General features: G+C 42.9%; 1 protein-coding gene across 5 annotated transcripts in view; it reads right to left on the minus strand.

The window, feature by feature from the left end:
• Positions 1 to 22,046, minus strand: part of LOC131692469 (protein FAM133A) — a 244,920-nt gene that overhangs the window by 138,758 nt on the left and 84,116 nt on the right. The window lies entirely within an intron of this gene.

The following is a 22,046-nucleotide window of genomic DNA, read 5'->3' on the forward strand; positions in this document are numbered from 1 at the left end:
ATAACTTTATCAAATGAACGCCTACATCAAAATTCATTACAGATTCGAAAAGTAGACAAAATTTCACAAAAGATTCAATCAACATAAACTGAATATACTAATCAAATTCTAGTATTTTGACTTTTATTGAATTACGTTGAAAGTTCTAATTTGCAACGCGTTGTAACTAAATTTCGTCTACTTTCTGATTCTGTAATAAGTTTTGATGTAGGCGTTCATTTGTTGAAGTTATAACATATTTGTCGAATGAAAATTCGTCAAAACGTTGTAACGTCACGAAAGAAAGTATAATAAACAAAATGAAGCGAGGAAATTTCATGAAAAAATAATATGAATAAAGTTATTGAAATGAAGTAATTATAATTATAAAATATATACTTACTTGTTCATAAGTTTAAATAAATTGATAAATGAATAAAATTAATAAATATACTGTAGTGAATGAAACGAATATTAATTCAACAAAATGAAGAAATAAATGAGCAACATAAAATTAATAAAAGGAATAATATAAAGAAAGAACATTAAAAAAAAATGCAATTATTAGGAGTAATAAAAATATGAAACAATGAAAAGAGATAAAATGAATATAAAAAAAATAATAAACGTAATAAAATATGCAATATATATTCCCAAAGGAATAAAAATGGATAAAATCAATTTGTGTATGAAGAGTACAATACCAAACATAAACTTAAGTTGAATTTTTGTGTGTGTTTGAATTGCTCTCATCAGTACCTATCATCAACTTGGGGCCAAGTTAAACGCTGTACTGAAACTATTAGGGCAGCCCGGGGCTAGTTGGCGGTTGAAGTAAGTTGTCGACGTCTCCTTTTCTCGGTTTCCGGTAGCCATATGGCGCTGTCTCTCTTTTAAGCATTTAAAGAGATTTTGAACCTATTCCACGAATGATTATAGCTTTCGATAGTGCGGGGCAAGAGCTTTCAGTATTCGAACAGATATTATATCTAACAACAAACAGTACATGTTTTCAATACGATTTTGTAATGCTTGAATGAAGCATTTTTTGGGAAAATTCGTATTTGTTCTTAGTGAACGAATAAATGCATGACATCACCTTTTTCACTTAACCTTCCATAACAAACAAACAAAACGCACCAGGGTTTACAATTTTTGACACAACATCGTTGATTACGCTCTAAAACAAACCTGAAAAAATTGGTGCGGTTATTTTGAATAGAAAAAAATGTTCTGAAGTGGGACATACTGTACAGAGCTTCATAATAGGAAACATCGTTTCCACGCTTTCGATTTGGTTCGTATTTACAACGTCAGCATTTCAAGGAATTTTGGAAATTATTTTGAAACGATTGCCTTAAGTTTAATATTATTATTTAGTATTAGAAGAAAAATATTCTTAGTGAAGAAAATTTAGGTACAAACTTTTTTTCTCCACAAAGGAGAAAATTATTTAAAACTACATTTGCGCGTTAAGGGCAGAAAACCTACAACTGAATTAGTTATGGAATTAGAGCTTCGACTTCGTCTCATCTGAATCCGTGTTTTCGTTTTTTCGTCAATCCGGCGCTAGTTTGACAGGAATTAACTTAGCGTCGGATACTGATGAGACGAAGGAATTAATCGTTTTCATAGTCACCCTCGTGGATTTCAATTGAAAATTCGTTAAGACCACCAACATAGTGACGGCGAGAAGTTGAGAAGCTAGAACTGACATTAAGTTGGCCGTCGAAGCTGCCTGGTCAACATAACCTCCCTCGATATAGAAAGCAATCTATGGGTTGATTGATACGCTAAATCAGATTTAAAAACAAATCAACTGTGTAAGCGCAACTAATTCGTATTCTAGGACAGTAACGTGCCAAATCCACCTACCAATCTTATTCACAATTTCCCACTAACCAACGTTCTCCGCTGGACTGATGAACGCACCATCGCAACGAAACCCACACTAGAACCCGCTACGGATGATGATCCTCCGACCCTCTCTTACCACGTAAATGGCTCCCTCAAGGATCTAACACTAACTATTTCAAGAATACGGATGGAAAAAATAAAGTGTTCATTAAAAGTTTCCGGTTCGCTTGAATGTAAAAGTACTGGAGAAATGCTGATAGTTCCAGCTTCTCAACCAACTATAAACGTCGGACTAGTTACGTATGTATGGATGTGTTGCCACCGCACAGCGTCCAAGCTCGAACGAACACTATGTATGATTCACAGCTGATTCCACTTGGAATGATAGAATTAAAACTAAGTGCACTTGCAATCTTAAGTTCATGATTGGCAGTATTAGGTTTTGTTTTCGTTGAACTTTCTTCGGACGTCAATCGGTGCTAATTGATGCGATACTTTCCAACTGCTGTCAATTCTTGTGTCAGTTTAATGTTTTACTTACTTCATTAAATAATGGTGTCAATCTGGGAGGTCTTGGTAAAATTTCAGGTCAGAACAAATAAATCTTGGAATTGAATTGGATGAAAATTTACAAACAACACAATTTAACTTTTCACGCAAAATTTGTCAATCCACTATTATAAATCATGCCTATCAACAATATTTTTTATTTAAAAATCGTTTAGTTGACCAAAGTATTCTTTAGCTCAAACTAAGTGTAGAGCATCCTCGAAAGTCCTCGAACGAAAAACATAAAATTGTTTGCCAACTTTTCCAAGCAGCTCCCTCTTTGCACCCAACTCAATCACTGGGTGGCGAAGAAAAACAAAAAGCGTTTCCAAACGTGTCGAACACCAGGAGCTATGTACTATGCTTCACATGCCCAGTGCCCCCATCTGACTAGCTCCCGTCATGAAAGATGCGAATCGTTCGTCTCGATGAACATGTTTACCCCGAAGAAGTACAGTGCACACGGAGAAACTGGATCCACTCAAGCTTCCCACCTCCCCCGTCTGATGGTCACTGTTGACTGTCTTGTCATGTACCGAAATTTTCCTGCTCATGTTCTCTGCTCAACTGAGCGTAATTGTTTTGCTTCAAGCTGCCACGACAGGGACGAACGGTGCTTTAAACTGTCGCTTTCTTTCGTTTTATTTTTCAGAGGACAATCATCCAGATAGATGGAAAGGGGGTTTAGCAGAATACGTGCCCACACACGAACCGACAGACAGTGTTAAAACAACTCACTCAAGCGAAAATAGAACAAATGATAGAAAATTTTCCCCACAAAGGCAGACCGAAAATGGTTCTTCTCTCCTTCAGCCCTTCCACTACCTAGTCGTTAGATTCAGGATTTATGAGAGAAGCGAATTGGCTGTTTAGAATTTTGATGAGACCATATATTTACCTTCTTGGGGAAATTGAGATGTGCAGAATAATAATCTCAGGCTACAGCAAATGTGTCATTGGTTGTATCCGCGGTGTGGTAGAGATGAGAAATTTATTCCATCAAGCTCTTCAAACGAACAACAAATAAGTAAGTAGTTGAATAATTAAAACTTTTTTTATAAGCATTTTTGGATTATCGGGAGCTTTACAGTCAAAATATGCTAAACACAAGCAGTACATTTCTGTGCTGGTAAAAAGTAGTCCAAAGTATAAAACTCAGTTTACCCAAGTTTATTAGAAAACAAACGCAAGTGTAAATTTTCATGTCTTTTCTATTCTGACTATCTAACATGATTGAGACTGAAATAGGTTGTACCACTCATATTAATAGATTCGAGAAATTCGCTTTGAAAACAATTTTGGAAGTACGTGGTCCTTTTTGTAGAAATTCAGATTTCAGATAGGCTGTAATCATAAAGATCATTTTTCTTTCATTGCTTTTAGCAAACATTTATCATCATCTCATCACGCAAAGATACATGCTTGCAAAACTTAATTTTACAAAATCATAGAACAAAAAAAATCCAAAATTTTGATACAATTACTCAGCTTATTTCTTGCTCATTAGTATTACTGGTATTAGTGAGAGGTGAATATGCGTTTGAAATCCAATATCTTATTTTGGTATTCGGGGTGGATGAAGGAAATTGTCGGACACTATATTTAAAGAATCCTTGATTAGCCACCAGTGATCTAGATACATCAAAGTAATTTAATGTCCATTTCAATAGATTTTCAACCACTGAGGTATTACAATTGTAACGGTTTATATGGGTAATTCCTGTGTGACCTTACTAACCAACTATAACTTCGGAACCAAAAGTCAGATCTGAACAAAATTCCATAGCAGTCCAAGGGCATATCTTTCATTCGAAATCAAGTTTGTGAAAATCGGTAAAGAAATTGTTTAGAAATAGGTGGGACATTAACTTGGAGCTTGATAAATTTCCTGAAGGCATCAAGAACCGTGATAGGCGGCCAATGTGGTCAAAGCTACGTCGATTGATCATTAGTGATCTAGACTCTCAAATCCAAGTTGCATAAGTTTTAATATTTTTGGCATCATTTGGAGAATATGGTGGTACTAGTTTATATGGAAATTTGCTGTGTGACCGCACTTTTCTACACGTAACGCCGGAACCGGAAGTCTAACCCATACAAAATTCAATATTAGCAGATGGGAAGGATGCATCTTTCATTTGAGACTAAGTTTGTGGAAATCCGTCCAGCCATCTCTGAGAAAAATCAGTGACATTATTTGACACATACGCACATACATGGTGGAAGCAGGAGTACGAGTCCAGGGGCTAAATGAACCCACCGCCCTCCTCCCTCCCCCATTGGACCTACTGTGAGATGAGAAGGCTCGCTACGATAAGGTGGGGTTTGTGCAGCATTGGGCTCTGCTAAACCTCTAAAAACAGCCATAATTCCGAAAGCAGGGCTGCCTCCGTTCCGATATAACCCTGACAGGTCTCCGGGTACGTTCAAAACTCGTCACCATTTAATTGGTGGTACTAAGTTCGGTTAAAGCATTCCTGATTCAACACCGATCTGGCTCTGAACACTGCTTCCCATAAAGGATAGTGTCAACACTAGCAAGACCTCCCTGCTTCATAGATAATCATGGGATCCCGAGAGGCGACTATGTACATCAAGTGGATATAGCGGCACGTAGTTGGGACCTTATAAAATAAAATGGAGAAAAAACATTGAAACTCACACATACGGAGCAGGCGTTCGCCAGAGGTGTTTTGGTTTGGTCACCACTACCAGCAGCAGCTGAAGTTATTCAGCAAGAACAAGGGGAGGCGAAGCAGTAGCAACAACAGCCATAGCACAGAGAGATGAGTTACATCCCGCAGAAGCCACAAGTAGGGGCAGCGAAGTACTTGGTGGAGGAACTCTATAAGTTTGTGAATGCGAGGATCAATGTCCATAAGGACATTAAGAAGATGGTTCTCAGAATTCGAAAGGCGCTATTGTCTGCCGTGAATGAGTATGACACGCCAACGCGGAGAACTGATAGAGCTGAGCGAGCATTAGTGTCGGCTAAGACTAATATCTTCCTAGCCCCGTCAAAGCAGAGGAACGAGAAGCAGATTGGAGTGGAGAACACATCAGTTTCCGCGACCCCAAAGACGACAAGCACCTCGCCAACAATACCAGGCGGGCCCAAGAGGCAGAGGCTCGAGGACGCTGTTGTTACCGATGAAAAGGATGTCGCCTAATAAGGAGAAACCTGGAGTACCGTTTCAGGTCGAAAGGAGAAACACGGGAAACAGCAAAAGCAGAAGGAAGAGCAAAAAGTGGAGCAGAAGAGAAAAGTAAAAGCTCCAGCTCATCAGAAGGCGCCAAAGACGACCTATGCAGCGGTGCTCAAGAAGGCCAGTGAGGACTCGCAGAGGAAGGATTTGGGGAAAAACGTGGTAAGATTCAGGCGTATCCAAAAAGACGAGCTGAAGAAGGATGTTACAACTAGTAGCTCGACCTTACAGGAGACTATTGCCAAATCGATGAAAAGGTAAAAGTTAAAGCCTGTGCAAGGACTTTGATGAAATCACGACGGAAGACGATATGAGAGGCGCACTGAAGCAGCAGTGTAACCTGGGCGAGGTGCACATGACGACCGGCTAAAGAAATGTTAAAAGGGATGCGGAGGAACTCGGACAGCGATGATTCGTTTACCGGTAACAGCTGCTGATAAGGCGCTGGAGGTAGAAAAAGTTACGGTTGGATAATCGATATGCGAATTGAGAGCCGCTTCACGAGTGCATAAACAAGCGGAGAAATGCTTTAAGTGTTTGGGCTTTGCACATTTGGCAGGGGCTTGCAAAGGCCCGGATAGATCCGGGATGTGTAACTCCGCTAGCGAATGACGGATCTCAATAGTAGCATGTCTGTAATAACATACGTACATGGAACAATTGAGAACCAGAGCTACAGGTCCAAAGCCCTGGTAAAGGAGGATGGTTGTGATGATCCGGGCCGAGATCACCACGTAAAGCAAGGTAGGGCATAACCCCAATTCCAAGGCGTGAAGCGACCCGTGCCGAGGGATGAGTGATCGAGGGGGTGAAAAAGATGCTCGATCGTTAACGGAGCCTGTGGGGTACCTGGGCAACCCCCACAGTAAGCGTCCCTTACCACGCTAATGCGGAGCTCTGGCGTGGCGGACATTTATTTCTCGCGCGACTCGTGGGATTTTACATGGAGTTATCAAAAAATAAAAACAAACAAACGGAGGTGCCAAACCCCTTCGCTAGAGGTGGTTTGGCGAGGTCTCCCCCCGTGGGGAGAGTAGTGGAGCGATGAGTGCTGCATCTGAAAGCACCAGTGACCCCCCAGCAGCGGTAGGCAATAGCCCTACCAATGCACCGGAGGGGCCACTATCTGCGATGCGCAAAGTAGCGAAGCAACTCGATTCAATAATCGAGTTCACTAGCGCAAAGCAGAATATAGCCAAGGAGTTGAAGTTGAGCCTCCTGGAGCTCCGGAAAGCTGTTCGTGTCGCAAGACAGGAACAGCAGGCCTATGCTAAGAGGGTGGAATGTCGGGAGAGGCCCGACAGAGAAACCCAGACAGTGGCCTCCAATAGGGAGGAAAGAGAGAAGGTCGATAGAGGTTCACAGACAGTGGCCTTTACCTTCTACGGAGCAGCCACGTCGATCGGAGCGGCGACCGAGTTCCCCTCGAAGGGAAAAGGCAAGGGCAATCGCAAGACGGCATCGAACGCGAAGCGCCCTAGGAAGTCGGCAGGCGAGGGTGCCAAAACCGACACCACTCGGCGTGCAACCGTTAAGGCCAAATGCCGTTTGGCCGAGGTAAGCGAGGGCGAGAGTGACCTCGCTGTGGAGAGCGATGGTACCAGCAACCCGGCACGACCGGGGCAGGGGGGCTCAAACCCCTGGACGCTGCAGCTGGTCACCAAGAAAAAGCCGGCACCAACACCGGAGGTACCGCGGCCTGCGAAGAAGGCCAAGCACAAAGGCGAAGCCTTGTGGTTAAAAACCGACAAGGACAAATACGCCGATGTCCTAAAATCGATGAAGGCGGCCGAAAGCCTCTCGGCCCTTGGGCAGGATGTGCGTAGAGTAAGACGCACCAACACGGGAGAGATGCTTCTGGTGCTGAAGCGAGGCGCACAATCTAGTGCAGTATACAAGGCCTTGGCCCAAGAGGTCCTTGGTGAGGGCGCCCAAATCAGGTCGTTAGGTGCGGAAACGACTCTCCAGTGCAAGCACTTGGACGAGTTCACGACCGCAGAAGACGTCGTCGCAGCCGTTAAGGAGCATTGCGACATCACAATCGACCGGGCCTCTGTGCGATTGAGAGATGGACCCTCTGGCACCCAAGTAGCCTACCTCAGGCTACTGAAGGCGGATGCCAAAAAGGTAACCGAGAAAGGGAAGCTGAAGATCGGCTGGTCGGTATGCCCTATTAGTATACCCAGCCGCCTTCAGTGGATAGGTGCTATCGGTGCCTTGAGTCCGGCTACAAAGCATACGAGTGCAAAGGCATAGATAGGAGCAAACTATGTCGTCGCTGCGGCGAGGAGGGACATAAAGAGCGGGGGTGCACTAAGGCACACAAGCGCCTTATCTGCACCGCTAAGAAGCAAGCCCATAGACATGCTATGGGCGGACCTTCGTGTCCTTTCGGTGAGTTAAATAAGAAGAAGCCGTGAACGTCACACAGCTAAATCTTAACCATTGTGCAGCAGCCCAACAGCTGCTGTGGCAGTCGGTCTCGGAGTCGAGGACAGATGTCGCCCTCTTATCAGACCCGTACCGCATCCCTGCCGGCAACGGCAATTGGGTGTCGGACGGGTCTGGAATGGTGGCTATCTGTACAACAGGACGGTTCCCGGTTCAAGAGGTAATACACTCCTCCGCAGAGGGTGTTGCGATTGCCAAGATCAATGCTGTGTTCTATTGCAGCTGCTACGCTCCACCAAGGTGGCCAATAGAACAGTTCAACCAGATGATCGACAGGCTCTCGTCGGACCTAGTGGGCCGGAAACCGGTAGTCATAGCGGGAGACTTTAACGCTTGGGCAGTGGAGTGGGGCAGCCGCTGTACAAATAGCAGGGGTCAAGCGCTAATAGAGGCGCTTGCGAAACTCGATACTGTGCAAGCTAATAATGGCTCCGCTAGTACATTCCGTAGAAACGGGGTGGAGGCGTGGATTGACGTAACATTTGCCAGCCCGAGTCTGGCTCCAGGCTTGGAATGGAGGGTAGACGAAGGCTACACCCATAGTGATCATTTAGCAATCCGCTTTAGGATCAACTATGGTGTGCAGCATCCGAGGGCGGGAGATCCCTGTCAGGTACGCGGGTGGAAGTCCAATTACTTCGACAGCGAAGCTTTCACCGCGGCCCTGGGGCTGGAGGCCAACACCGACAGTCTAAGCGGGGATGCGCTGGTAGCTGTTCTATCACGCGCGTGCGACGCCACTATGCCGAGAAAAACACTGCCAAGAAACGGCAGATGCCCTGTATACTGGTGGAGTGCCGAGATTGCAGCTCTACGGTCAGCCTGTCTCAGAGCGTAGGACGTAGGTTGCAAAGAGCTCGCACCGAGGATGCAAGAGAGAACCGCCGTGAAGTGTTTCGAGCTGCGAAATTGGCCCTTAACAAGGCCATTAAAAGCAGCAAGAGAGCGTGTTTCGACAACCTGTGTGAGAGTGCCAACGCGAATCCGTGGGGTGACGCCTACAGGATTGTGATGGCCAAGACCAAAGGGGGCTCCTCACCCCCAGAACGGTCTCCGGACCGGTTGGCAACGATTATCGAAGTACTCTTCCCGTCTCGAGCCACAAGCCCCTGGCCACCTGCACTACGAGACAGTGCGGGCACGGCCGAAATGGTGGCTCCAGTGACGAATGAAGAACTACTCGCAGTGGCTAAATCCCTAGCAATGAACAAAGCTCCAGGGTCGGATGGAGTTCCAAACAACGCTCTCAAGGCAGCGATCATAGCGAACCCGAACATGTTCAGGCTAGCTATGCAGAGATGTCTTGACGAGTGCCGTTTCCCCGATAGATGGAAAACGCAGAAATTGGTGCTGTTGCCGAAGCCCAGGACACCGCCAGGCGACCCATCGGCGTACAGACCAATCTGTCTGATCGACACGACTGGCAAACTGCTTGAGAGGATCCTCAACAGGCTAACCCCGTACGCGGAAGGTACGGACGGTCTGTCAAGTAACCAGTTTGGCTTTCGGAAGGGTAAGTCCACAGTGGACGCTCTCAACTCAGTGATAAATACTGCCGAGATAGCGATCCAACGGAAAAGGCGAGGTATTCGATACTGTGCGTTAGTGACACTTGACGTGAAGAACGCATTCAACAGCGCAAACTGGGATGCCATCGCGCTCTCGTTACACCGGCTTAGCCTACCGGTGGGTCTGTACCGGATCCTGGAAAGTTCCTTCCAGAACCGCGTACTGCTATACGAGACCGATGCCGTTCAGAAAAGGGTTCCGATTACCGCCGGAGTCCCGCAGGGCTCGATCCTAGGTCCGGTGCTATGGAACCTCATGTATGAGGGGGTTCTGAGACAGAAGTTCCCTCCTGGGGTCAAGATCGTCGGCTTTGCTGACGACGTAACCTTGGGGGTCTACGGGGAGTCAATTCCTGAGGTAGAACTAACCGCAGAACAAGCGATCAGCACGGTGGAGGAATGGATGAGCGCGAGAGGCTTGGAGCTCGCTTATCATAAGACGGAGGTAGTTATCGTCAACAACCGCAAGTCGGCACAACATGCAGTTATCCATGTGGGAGAAGTCGCGATCACTTCACAGCGAAGTCTGAAGTCTCTCAGAGTCATTATAGACGACAAGCTGACCTTCGGCAGCCATGTCGACTATACATGCAAGAGAGCGTCGACTGCTGTTGCAGCTCTATCGAGAATGATGTCCAACAGCTCAAAGGTGTGCGCCAGTAGACGTAGGTTACTGGCAGGCGTTGCCGTATCTATCCTCAGGTACGGCGGCCCGTCATGGTCAAGAGCACTGAGGGTAACCAGTTACCTACAGAAACTGGAGAGCACCTAACGCGTGATGTGCCTCAGAGTGATATCTGCCTACCGCACGGTATCACACGATGCATCCTGCGTGATAGCGAGCATGATGCCAGTCGGGCTGGTCATTCGGGAAGATGAGGAGTGCTTTGAGCTACGTGGAAATAGGGGAGCCCGCGAGCGCATCAGGGTGAATTCGGTCGCCAGATGGCAGCGTGAGTGGGACAACTCCTCGAAAGGTAGGTGGACCCACCGGCTGATACCTAGCATATCGAGCTGGGTGGGAAGACCCCATGGGGAAGTTCAGTTCCACCTGACACAATTCCTGTCAGGCCATGGCTGTTTCCGACAGTACCTCCACAGGTTCGGGCACGCGGAGGTCCTAGTTTGCCCAGACTGCACAGGTGTAGACGAAACTGCCGAACACATACTGTTCGTATGTCATCGGTTCGACGTCGAAAGAAGAGCAATGCTTGACGTCTGTGGCTGGGACACAACCCCTGATACCCTTATTCAGCGGATGTGTCAATCGGTGGAGAAGTGGAACGCAGTCTCGGCTGCTACCATCCAGATTGCCAGTAGGCTACAGGTAATCTGGCGAACCGAGCAACAGACGACGGGCACGGCTAACTAGTGATTGGTTAGCTGGAGCGAAAAAGGCCAAGCGCTAAAAAAGGGAGTGGATGGTCTGTTTATGCCGAGGCAGGTTTGGCGCAGCGACTGGCAACCGCGTAAGGGGTAAACCCAGCCACCCCGAAGCAAGACAGAAGAGTGAATGTATAGGCGTATAAGTGGACGGCCTCATGCCAAGACGGGAGGGTCGTAGCGTAGTATGTTGGGACTTAGCTATCGATGCCTCATGGCGTGGCAGAGGAGTGAAAGGGTGAGCATCCAAGTCAGTCTCACACGGCATGTTAAGGGTGAGCACAAAAGTCAACCTCACATGGTATGGTAGAGGCTAGCACAAAAGTAAGCCTAGCAAGGAATGAAAAAGGTGAGCACACAAGTCAGCCTCGCATGGTATGTCAAAAGTGGGGCCTAAGAAAAATGTCCCACATGGGATGCCAGGGGGAGTGACAGAGGTACAATAGAGTGGCACGATCGAGAGTGAATCAGGTGATAGGGTGAGCACCCAAGTCAGCCTCACATGGTATGGGTGGGGTGAGCACAAAAGTAAGCCTAGCAAGGAATGAGTAAGGTGAGCACAAAAGTCAGCCTCATGTGGGAGTGTTTGAGTGTGAATCAAGGTGCGATAGAGAGAGCACCCAAGTAAGCCTCATACAGGACGTATGAACGCGTGAGTGAGAGTGAATGAGTACATTTAGTACAGCCATCCCCCCAGAAGTAATACCGAGAGGTAGTTCCTGGGAGGAACGATGGCGGAGCCCAATGGAGTTTAGTCGGTATTAATGGCAGCGTCACCATTCGAGCCCGACACGCCCCCAGTGCACCCCGTGTAGTAGATTGGACCCTACATAAGGTCTTCTCCATTGTAAAAAAAACACCAACGAACACCCAAAATTTACATGCGACAAAATACCTGCAATCCCGAATATAAAAGAATCAAAACCTCTACTCATTTGCAATAAAATAAGAAAGCAACAAAAAACAGTTGAATATCTAAGGCGGGTCATTTTCAAAGATAGCACTGCCGATGAAATACCCAATAAAAATAGGTGACAAGGACGAAATTAGGTGAGCACCGACCGGCTGGTTTGCCACCTATTTTTCGGGCGAAGACTTTTGGGGCGACACCTGGTAGTCGTTAGTCGCTGGTGAAATGCCAATTATTTGAATATGCCAATTTTTTATTGCCGTATTTTTTCATTTTTCGGATCGAATTTTTTCTCTGAAAAACCATTTTTTACTATTTTAGAATATACACTATGTTTTTAGATGTTTTCTGTGCACTTTTATTGTCTTTGCATCGGAAAGTGACGACCCGTAATGCTAGGAGAAGATTTTTTTTTCGTTTGCCTGAATTCGATTTTCACAAACTGTCACCACTCGCGTCAGTCGAAAATATTCCGAAAAATGCTTTTATGAGCCACTTCACTTTGTATAATCGTTAAATTGTACCATTATTCACACTTTCGATAACCGGGAGACAGTAAACTGTGCCGAAGATGATGAAAATTAATTGACTCGAAGGGAGCTCTACGAGAGTCAACCGCTCGCGACAAAGATCATTATGAATGTCTCTCAGAATAATCAAAAAATTAAAAAATGTGTTAAAAAATCACAACAATAGTTTTTTTTGAAAATTTTGATTTTCAGATATACTACACTTTATATACGTAAATGTTGAATTTTTGAACCACCCCAAGTGCCAGAATAATGGTGGAAGTAAAAAGAAAAAATAAGCTTCAAATATGAATTCAGCGTCACAAAATTACGCTAAGGTTAAGTTTTTTTCAAATTCGGACAACTTTTGAGGTTTTGTCCGACTTTTGTATGGAGGGTGATAACTGTGCGCCGTGTTCCTGCTCGCATTAAAAAACTTAAATTTATCTTACTTGACTCCTTATCTCAATTTTTAGTTTGTTATTCTAGTACCTGAAAATGAAAAGAGAAAAACGAAATTATTACATTTCGAAGAGCTATAATTACACATTTGCATAATTCACAGTAGCTTTACACAGAAAGACCCTTTCCAAAAAATACATTCATCAAAAACAAACCGATGAAAAATTGTTTCACTGATCTTTGCACCAGGAGCTTTTGTTGTATCGTCGTAATGATGCTAAAATATACACTCGTTCGGTACCGCAATCGTTAGCCCCACGCTGGGCAGCAGGATTTGGATGTCTCTGATGGTTGCCCACAAGTAAGTAAGCATCAGAATCGTCCATCCATCACCACCACCACCCGCCCGCCACCCGCAATGCTAGCCCCAAACTAATCCCTCTGTTACTTTACATTTGCGCAGTAGGTATTACAAAGTACTGCCAAGTCAAGTTCTGCACCCGCGAGGTATGGCATGAACGCGCAATGCTTGCCAGATTCCCGAACTAATGCCATTTAGAGCCACTTGGCTCGTTCCGTCCGTCCGACAATGTTGCAGTTAAGAACAGTACCTACTACAATGTAACGGAATTCGCCAAAAGTGTACTTTCCTTTCTGTTTAATGTACTCCGGCATTGGTTGGTGTGCATCTGAAAGCATGGAAACTCATTATACTTTCATGTCATGCGTTTGACTCTATTTCCGACTGACTGTGTGTTTTTTTTCCTAGTCGTTTTCGTGGTCTCGTTCTAAAAGTGGGATGAAAAATTAAAACAAAATAAAAAAAGCTTTCGCTTTGCTTGGTACACCCTCGTTTGTGGTCCAATTTGGGGCTTTCAGTCGCAGTTTTGTTTTGTTGGGGTGTTGATTTGACTTTTCATTTAAAATTGTAATAAGTACAGTATTAGGAAATCAGCAGTTTACATAAACACTGACATGTTGTTCCATTACAACTTTATTCTCATTTGAAATATACAGACTTTATTTCATCTGCCAAAAGCTGTCCCAGAGGCTTGCGATGCGGAAGGGATGTCAGTCAAGCAAATTAACACCTTACAAACAGTTGACGCAGGTTCCGTCACCAAACTTGTCGTCTTGGCATGTTTCGCCCAAATCTTCTGACAGGCAGTAAACATGTAGGAGCAATTTGGGTGATTGTATCCCACCCCCTTTCATTCCGTACCGGAGCTTGGCAAAGATCGGTTCTTTCTGGTGACAGGTTAATGCCTTCTATGTCGCACCGAGTCGCTCCGGTTCCGACATGAAAGAATGCGACAAACTCAGCGGGTGACAAGATTTCATTTACCTTTGGCACCTGTCAATTTCCAAGCGTCCTTCTTCGCTTGTCGAGATTGACCCCTCTTTGGGGACATGTGCCATCGCTTGATTCCGGGAAAACTGTTCCGCGTCAATATTTTAACTGGCAAATGACATTAAATTTTAATTTTCCCAGCGCTGGGAGCAGAACCGTTCCCGCGGGCATAACGTTTCAATTAAAAATCGATAAACGTGACGGAAATGTTAAACGAGCCACTTTGCTAGCCATTTGCCGCCAGAATGGTGTTCGCTCTGTGGACAGCTGGCAGGGAAAGCCTAACGCGCGCTGTTTGCATCCAAATTTCCGACCAACCCAAACGCGAAAGTGTTTACAAGTTTCTGGTATAATTAAATTTACGTAATTAAATGAAGGCATAACCAAATAAAAACATAAAAATAAAATGTACACAGCCAATTTCGTTTTATTGCTTTTGCTCGCACCAGATTCAGGACCAGGAGTGGTTACCTAAATACAATACTGTTCTTTCTGGCTTGACTGTCGATTTTTGGTGTTTGCGCTTCTATGACCGGGGTTCGTTTTTCCATCCGGAAAGATTTTCTGTGGTGCAACTATCTAGTAGGTGGTACTATCTCCAGTCGGTGAATTTAATCTGTGAACAGCATTAGTTTCAGTAGCTAAATAATCTGGAGTACGGTTAGATGGTCACCAATAATTGCGACATGTATGGTGGCCATGATTGCGGTCATAGTTTAATTCGCATAAAATTAATATTATTTTGAGTTTTCTCAATTATTGCGTAACTAGTGCGTTTAAATAAATTATCTCGCCGAAATTTTCTTTTCCGTTTTGCTAGATTTCTTTAACAAGCATTTTTTTATGAAATTTATTTGAATCATTTTGATATTTTGACTCTGTTTTTCCCGGCAGTTTGTGACAGTTAGTTTAATACAGAGCTAGAGCTGATTTCTGTTAGGTTTTCTACTGAACTGTTTAATTATTTGATTAGAGCTTAACCAATCGGCATGCTTCTTTTGTTTGGTACAATATTCCTAGTAGTCGGTACTGCGATCTTTCGACAGCAATATGTGCAGTGCTGATGATCTTGCAAGGAATCTGCAGCTGTAGTCGGAAACGAACAGTATGAGCGGACAATTATACTTTAACGAATGCTTTATTTACTAGGTCCCACCGGGGCCTCGTCAAGTGTTGGGGACTTACCAGTACATTAAGAATACATAACGGTTCTATCGCGGTTTTTACATAGATGTCATTGAGAAAAGGATGAACTACTCAAGCTGCCCAGTATTTCGAGCATTTGTATTGGAAGTATTGGGGTTTCCTCAAAGCTAAACTGAAGAGTAGTGGAACATTTAAACTGCCATTTCAATTGTAAAAAGTGAAGTTGACTAGCAGTTTCAGCTGAAGTGGATGGTATACACCAATTTTCTTTCAAGAGAAACAAACAGATTTTGTATTTGTAAACTACAATATTTCTTGGTAAATTGTTGTAATGACAATTGAGAAGATTACAAAACATCTGCGTGAAATAAATTAGTTATGGAATTTGCGTTTCGACTTCGTCTCATCAGAATCCGAGACTAACTTAGAATTAACACACGGTAATTCGGCGTCCAGTTCCAGAGCCATGTTTGAGGATGAACAGTGCTTTCGTCAAAAAGGAACAATTGAAGAATATAGGCGGGTTGACAAAAACGACTTTCAACTCCGGCAGAATATGGAACGAGATCGGTTTCTTTGTGAATTATCCCGGAGGAGAGAAAAACTCTAACTTATTCATATAAAACCAACAAACAGTTCGTCTGAATCCGATCGAATCCGTACTGTTCCGGATTCTGGATCTACTGGAAGCGAAAGAGGTTCAGAAAATCTTCCTGAAACCGGCGGACACGGATACGGTTATTGACTATTTGACCGTCGTGATGATCAACAATAGGGCATTGCAAAAAAAAAAAACATTTTTTTGAGAGGCCCCCCCTCTCATATTGTGACAAGTGTTAAAGTAAGCTCAGATGCCAAATTTCACATCATTTGGACAATTCTAGACACCCGCCCACTTCTCATGAAATTTTTGAGATCGGTGCTATGGGAAAATATGGAGGAAAAATATATTAAATGCTATAACTTTTGAAGTAGCAATCAAAAAATTACAATTTATACCTTTTTGCCTTTCTCATATAGAAAGGTTATGCAATCACTCTGAAAAACGTCAACCTAATCCCGGCCCGGAGGGCCGGGTATCATATCCCATTCGACTCAGTTCGTCGAGATCGGAAAAAGTCTGTATGTGTGTGTGTATGTATGTATGTGTGTGTATGTGTGTGTGTATGTATGTGCGTATGTGTCAAATAATGTCACTCATTTTTCTCAGAGATGGCTGGACCGATTTGCCCAAACTTAGTCTCAAATGAAAGGTGCAACCTTCCCATCGGCTGCTATTGAATTTTGGGTCGATCGGAATTCTGGTTCCGGAATTACGGGTTTCAGAGTACGGCCACACAGAAATTTCTCATATAAACTATAGGAAAAATTAAAAATAGAATTTTTATTTTTGATGCTAAATGTGTTCAAGGTGCATGAAACGTCGAGATTTGATGCAAACTCGAAAAAAAAATTTGACTACGATTCACTTTTTTCGATTTTGGCACATTTTTGCCTTTCTCATATAGAAAGGTTATGCAATCACTCTGAAAAACGTCAACCTAATCCCGGCCTAATTTTTTTCGACTCGTTTAGGGTTTCTGGATTTTAACAGAGGCGTAGTTGATGGTTTACGGAGAGGGGTTACACCCCCCCCCTCTACTGTTCGCGCCCCTCCTTTAAAAATCTCCTTAAATCACCCCTCAGACCACCACCCCATCCAGCCCTCATACCCCTCCCTTTCAACCCCGTCATCTTTAAACCACCACTGTATCACAAAGCATAATAATTTAAGCTGGGGAGTCGTTCGTTCATGGGACTTTCGCCCTCTTCACATACCCAGCCCCGCATGACAAAATGAGTTAGCAAGCAGATAACATTGATCTAATGCTGATTAGGCTAATGGAGTATGATATTTTTTTGTTTCAAGTGTTTCACCGTCGACACGTAGCTCATCAAGTTCGTGGCTGGCATGCCATTGTGTATAAGTGCAAAGTGTACTAAGAATGTAATGGACATTTCCACAATTATGTTGAACATAAAAAGCCTCCGTGCCATAGTTTAGAGAAATGAGAAAGGCACAATTGCACCGCTAGGTGGATTAAAACAGGTTTTTTTTAAAGGAAATAACCTTAGTATTGGAATGGAGATATTCCTGTTTCTATAAAAATACGGGAAAGTGGGGTACTGGGTCATTTTGACCCCAAAATCCCCTATTTATTTAAATTTTTCTGCTCCGTGGTGTAAACCATACACATTTTGCAGTTCTTCTAATGTGAAAAAATCTCAGAAATCGAACGAAACTTTTTTGACCTTTGTCCAAATACGAGAAGTTGGGGTAATAGAGCATTTTGTCATTCATATTAAATTTTATAATTTTCTCGTGCATATATCTCTATTATTCTTCATTCAATTTTCATATATTGTACCTTGTTAAACGTGGAAAATCCTTAGGAACAAAATAAAAATAGATTCGTTACCGGTAAAATTCAGAAACATCAAATTATCTGACATATAGTCTCGATTTCACATTTTTATCATAAAATCACACATATTAACTCCATTTAACAACAAAATTTTTATTTAATTTACTACTTATAGTGAAAAGTGCGCTTGGGAATCACATGAGAAAAGTTTCATACCCGGAAAAATAGGTGAAGTTGAGGTATTAGGACATTTAATTAAAAAAAAATGTGGTTTGTAGTGTTAATGTCAAAAAAATTGATGTTTTTGAATTTTAACGCAAACGAATTTATTTTTGTTGTATTCCTAAGAATTTTTCAAGTACAATTTATTAAAATTGAATGAAGAAAAATAGAGGTATATGCACGAGAAAATGATAAAATTTAATATAAATGACAAAAGGCCCTATAACCCCAACTTCTCGTATTCGGACAAAGGTCCAAAAGGATCCGTTCGATTTCTGAGTTTTCCCACATTAGAAAAACTTCAAAATATGTATGGTTTGCACAACGGAGCAGAAAAAATTTAAAAATAGGGGATTTTGGGGCCAAAACTACCTAGTACCCCATTTTCCCTTATTTTTCTAGGAACAGGAATATCCATTCCAATACTTAGGTTATTTTTTTTAAAAAGAGGTATAAATTGTAATTTTCTGAACTACTACTTCAAAAGTTATAGCATTTAATATATTTTTCCTCCACATTTTCCCATAGTACCGATTTCAAAAATTTCAAGCGAAGTGGGCGAGAGTCTAGAATTGGGGGGCCTTTGAGAATTCAAAAGAAATGCTGCAATGCCCTAATCAACAATTATCTGACGTATAACAATAACGACACCATATTCTACCACTATTGAAGCTCTGATGACGTTGACGGTTTGACGAATGGTGCTCGTAAATATTATGAAGTTTTTCGTATATATTTGCCAACATTTCATTTGTCAAAGAAGCCGCTTCGTAATAAGCCAGCGAAAGTCGTTTCGTGGTTTTTAAAAAAAACTCGCAATAAAAAATAAAAGTGTTTCAATAGATCTACGAATGATTCATCAAATGTATGAACAATTCGCGTTATTATGAAAACTGTCTGTACGAATTATTAGCGATTTACGAAAATATTCTCTCAGTGTAGGGTAATTTCGGGAAAGTTTCCGAGTCGGGTGAGATGTCGCACTCTCTACATCTCGTATATAGAGTTACTTTACTTCGATAATATGATATTGCGAGTTTGTCCTTTTAAGAATTACAACATTGCATCGCGGAGTATTGGAAATTTTCAGTACTACGTTAAAATTTAGTTTTTTTAAATCGCGTTTTTTTGTAAATAATACCAAATATAAATATATAATAATAAGAATATTTTTTTTTTGTAAATAATCCCGAATACGCTCATCAATAATTTCAGAACAAAATCTGTTAAATGTCGCATCACAATTGCGAGTGAGATGCGGGACTCGATGATTTAGGATGCGTATATTTTTGACGTCAGAATGTCATTAAATGATCCTATGCGTCAGATTCTAGGATAGTTTCTTAATGTGGGCGGTGAACGCGCACTACTTTATCATTTCTTCTTTTCTACTAAAAAACTTTTCATACACAAACAACGCCATGCAACTATGAAGGTCAGATTTTCACATGTTAATTCGGCCAGTTTACTGCCAACTGCGGACTACTGTATGTTAAGGGAAACGCAACGCAATATCTTTCATTTCTAGTTCTTCAAATACCCTATAATCTTTCCAATTGACATTATAATGTATTTCATTTCGGAAACCATAGAACAAAGCCAAAATCATTTCTGTAGTATTTTACAAATTTTTCCTTGTATCACCGTGAGACTTTGTTTCAGATTTGAGTTAAATCGGGCAACATTTACCCATTAAAATTGTAAGGAAAACATTATCAACATATATGGTGAATCACCAGAGTCACCGGCTTCAGATGTTTGTTTGTAAATATTCATGTATCGTCGAGAAATTTAAGTTGTTTCTTTAAAATACCAACCGGAACCACCCGCACAAGTCACTTGAAAATATTGCGATTTTCACAATTTCAGGTAATTATCAATAGGAGTACTCACATGGCAATGAGGAAGAAGTCTGTCTTAGCCGTGAGACATGTTGGTAGACTTGAGCGATTGATAGTAATGCTGCCTGAGCTCGACTCTGGGACTCAGCAGAAGACATTTTTTATTATTCCGTAAGATGTCAAGCCTGTTTCTAATGACCCTGCCACTTCTAATTTTCCGATCTGTATATTTCACATCCTCCCTCTCACTTGAATATTATGGCTCAATTTTCATAACTTTTCCTACTCAGTAATTTCTAGCTAATTGAATGTCATTAAAAAGTAAAAAAAGAAAATGTGACTTCATATTAGTCCAAATAAAAAAGGAATTCAATGATTAAAGCCATTTTGAAACCCAAGATGGCGGTTCCCGTTTACCATAACACAGTGAAAACAATCATCAATATGGGCGTCATTTAAAACGGGATGGTCAGTGGACATCGTGAATTAATAATGTTCGCCATTTTAAAATCTAAGATGGCTACTTCCTGTTACCAGGAAATAGAGAACCATCATCAATATGGATGTCATTTGAAAGGGGCCGGTCAGTACACATCGGAAATTAATGATTTACGGCATTTTGAAATCCAAGATGGCAACTTACGGTTACACAAAACACTGAAAACCATCACCAACAGAGGTGTCATTTGAAAAGAAGTGGTTGTAATCTTCTAGCATGTTCCAATATCAATTGTTGATCTCTAATATATATTAATTACTTAATTAAACTTGATGAATAGTGCTGCTATCTAATATAAAACACATTCCTACAGCAGAAATGAAATTATATTTTATTCGACATAAACATCCCTAATCAATGAAAATTCAAAATCAGTTAAATCGCTGTCCAACACCCCTCGATACCAAAACCCGTCAAATCCTACCCCGTCACGACCGTTAGCACCAACCTTGATACCAATGGAGTGCGTTTCTCAAGCCATGCGTTTTGACATTGCTTTTCTCAGACATCTCCAAAGCCGAGACGTCAAAGGAGATAAAAGTAGCCGTCGGACAGCATGCAGGACCTCTTTGGTAACAGTCAATCTAACCGAATGAAACGTTTTTGCCTTTCTCATATAGAAAGGTTATGTAATCGGTCGGAAATTTGACTTTTTTATCGAGGCCCACAGGGCTCAGTTCGTCGAGGTCGGAAAAAGACTGTATGTGTGTGTGTGTGTGTATTTTTTAAAGTAAGGTTTAAAAAGTTTCAAAAGCCTGGCCAGAAGTGTATTGGCACTGTGTGGGAGTCACGACTCACGTTCGTGCCTGACCACTAAAAATACTCCTTACTCCTTACGCCCTTCTTCCCCACGGAACTACGTCAAGGTATTACTCGACGGAGGAGTTTCTCCCGATATCGATACCCGCTCCCTTGAGCCATTTAGCTCGCAGCTTTATCGAGATCAACTCGGATATTATCCTACTTCGACTGAGAGTTTCTCGGCAACCGAATTTCTCTTGGTAGTCGGGTCGTATCTACCCTACTATTTCCTCTTCGTCTACTCGCTCTAGTCCCGGTGGTGGACCTTGCCTAGTCAACGGGCCAGCCAGTTGGTGCTGAGGTGCATCCAGTGATTCCGGGTGGAGCTTAGCTTACGGTCGCTTGCGCCCCAACGACCCACTGCTAGCTATTCGACGAGATCTACTCGATCTAATTCCCAGCAGTGGATCTGGCCTACTGATGGGCTACCCGGTAGGGTGTCGAGGTCGGTCCGGCGATTCTGGTGAAGCCTAACGTCCGGTTTACTGGCACCCCGACGACCCGAATCCGGTGCTATGTCACGTCCTACTCAACTGGTCTCCAGCGGTGGACCCAATCTACATCGTCGGAGAGTTCCCCGGCGGCGGAATTTCTCCCAAAACCCGATTTGTGGTTTCACAGCAGCATTCTAGCCAATGGCGCTGCTTTGTTGGTCCCTTCGGTACTTTCTCTGCAGCTCGGAGAGTATGCTTGCAACTACTCTGTTGACAGCGTCCTAAATATGCTCGTCGTTGCACATCTCTTCGACGATATTGCCCACTGTCACACTAGGCATACCCCTTCGAACTTCTACGCACCTAGGGCATTCGAAGACCACGTGTTCCGGTGTCTCTTGCACGTTCACACACTCCGGGCAAAGGGGTGACGAAGCGTGTCCAAACCGATGCAGGTACTTCCGGAAGCATCCGTGCTCGGACAAAAACTGCGTCAATACTTCCTATGTACCCAAGCAGACACATTGGGGATG

Source organism: Topomyia yanbarensis, chromosome 3 (assembly GCF_030247195.1).
Source record: "Topomyia yanbarensis strain Yona2022 chromosome 3, ASM3024719v1, whole genome shotgun sequence".
Classification (NCBI taxonomy): Eukaryota; Metazoa; Arthropoda; class Insecta; order Diptera; family Culicidae; genus Topomyia; species Topomyia yanbarensis.